The sequence below is a fragment of the Pteropus alecto genome, unplaced genomic scaffold, assembly GCF_000325575.1.
Source record: "Pteropus alecto unplaced genomic scaffold, ASM32557v1 scaffold25, whole genome shotgun sequence".
NCBI lineage: Eukaryota > Metazoa > Chordata > Mammalia > Chiroptera > Pteropodidae > Pteropus > Pteropus alecto.
Genome location: NW_006441955.1, coordinates 20,870,586 through 20,873,205, shown reverse-complemented (window position 1 = coordinate 20,873,205; position 2,620 = coordinate 20,870,586). Strand labels below are relative to the sequence as shown.

At 30.3% G+C, this 2,620-nt stretch overlaps 1 pseudogene; it reads right to left on the bottom strand.

Moving 5' to 3' along the window:
- Nucleotides 1–472: 472 nt before the first annotated feature.
- Nucleotides 473–592, bottom strand: LOC112485809 (annotated as a pseudogene).
- Between the last annotated feature and the right edge of the window lie 2,028 nt (nucleotides 593–2,620).

Here is a 2,620-nt window from a genome sequence, read left to right as displayed (position 1 = left end):
ATATAAAATTACATCTCTATCTTTATAAATATATGAGATATCTAACCAAAAAATGTTGGGCAGAGTTTCCCTGAATGAGCATTAAGGAAGACAAAGAGTGGAAACAATTCAAATGATCATCGACTACTAAATGGATAAACGAAATATGGCAGGTACTTATAAGGAAATATTATTCAGTCATAAAATGAAGAAAATGTTGATACATGCTAATACAACATGGACAAACCTTGATAACATGCTAAGTGAAAGAAGTCAGCCTCAAAAAGGCATATGTTGTATAATACCATTTCTATGTAATATCTAGAATAGACAAATCTATAAAGATAGCATACTAGTGGTTGGCAAGGGCTGGGGGAGGGATGAATGAGCAGTGACTTCTTCTTCTTCTTTTTTTTTTTTTAGATGAGGCAACCCTTGGTCGACTTCACAGATTGCAAGGACCTTGTCAACTTACAATTCCTTATTTTTTTATTTTTTACACGCACCTGGTCTTCCTAGGTGATCTCCCATCCAAGTACTAACCAGGCCCAACCCTGCTTAGCTTCCAAGATCAGATGGGATTGGGCTTGTTCAGGGTGGCATGGCCATAGAAGGGGAGTGACTTCTTAATAAGAATGCATTTTCATCTGGAGGTGATGAAAATGTTTTGATATTACATCGTGATGATGCTCATTATTGGGAATATACGAAAAGCCACTAAATTACATACTTTAAAATGGTTAAAATGGCAACATATATTACGTGAATTTTATCTCAATAATAAAAGAAAGGCAAACATGTGTGAAATAGTGTGATGTATTTTTATGTCACTATAATGTAGTAAATGGCATAAGATAATCATATTACCTGGTAAGATATTAAACACATTTATTAAAAAGTTCATGAATAAAATAAGTTCATGAATAAGGAAAAGGAAAAATTTCAGAGGACCTTGAGAACTTTGTTAAGGACTTTGAGCTAAATCGTAAAAACGACCATGTGCTAATGAAGATCTGTAATAAAGAAAGTAGTATTTTCAGATTTAATGTTGCTACATTTACTGTCATTAGAAATGTCAGTGAAAAAGTTTTTGGAAAAGTGTTAGTATGAAGCATTATTGTAGTTAAGAGTTGATGAACATTTGAACTACAACAGATGCCTTTGGATTGTAGAGGAGGGAAAATTTCCATTCAGAGAAATCACCTTTAAGGATCAATTGTTTACCAAATATGTGTACTGAGTGACTATACAGTCACTGTCCTCATAGAGATTACTTCTAATGAAAAAAATGTTTATTTTGATATTACAAAGTATGTTAATGAGTAACAAAAATAACTACCGTACTGTAGAATATTATATTTGCATATATTTATATATTATAAATATTAGATTATATTACATATTATCTTTACATACACAATTTTATCTATTATAGATAAATATCTATAAACATATAGATTAAGATGCAACTAACAGAAATTAGCAATATCAATTGCTGAGAAGATTACAGTACAATATGAATAATTAACCTTTACAAGGTCACTCAACTAGGAAGATAATTAATAATACTATTTCCATTGTTATTTTGGTTATTTTTATATTTTCTCAATGCATTTTCATTTGATTTTTCTGGAAAAAATAAATGAGAGAAAAAGTAAATTTGAAAATATTTAGCCCGTCCAACAGAAGGAGTAAGAGAGAGAAAAAATGAGAGAAGATTATATTAAATAAACTTTGATATTCTAAAAGAACTGATGCAATGTAAGCAATGCATACCTTTTGCATGGTTAGAATCAGATTTCCTGGCTGAAAAAATATTGAATAACCATCCAGAATTATAAATATGGTATCTGCCTGAGCATCAGAACACAAATGGAAAGCTAAAGAAATCTTATTCAACCTTATTAAATGCATTTTTTACCCAAGATGAAGTCTCTATGACCCTCTATACTGTAATTCACATTTGAGACAGCTGCACTTTGCCTTTTTTACAAAACAAACTATCAGACAACGGTGATAACAAAATAAGAGATGGCGAATACATCATCTTCCACAAAACAGAGTCAATTACTCCTGGCTTTGTATGTGAAAAAATATGAAAATGATAACATCTTTCACTATGCCATTCTAAACCAACTAAGGGAAAACAATTGCTTAGAAAATCCTATTCTGTTCTGAGAAACAGAAAGTAAAATTTGCTATAAAGATGCTACTTTACTTACTGAATGCACTTTCATTTGCAGGATTAAACATTAATTTATGTTACTCACCTACTTAGTATACTAAAATAGATTTATAATATCTTTTAAAATGTTCATATTAAGTTAAATTTTTAAATCAAACAAATTTTTAAATTATTAAAATACAGTACACACTTTAATGTTAATTTGTACAGTCTTATGCCTTTGATATCAGACTAAAGAGGTCATAGAATTTTATGCCTGAGATGCCATTAGACACTGGATCACATGCCTATTTTCCTACACTCTCATTTTAAATATTAGGAACTATCGAGAAATGTTTGGCTAGCTAAACTTTATATTTCGCCCATGCATTTTGTTTGTTGATAAATCAATTCGTTAATCATTTAAAAAATATGTTTGAAGTCTCATTGTACACCATTTAACCCCTCATACCAAGC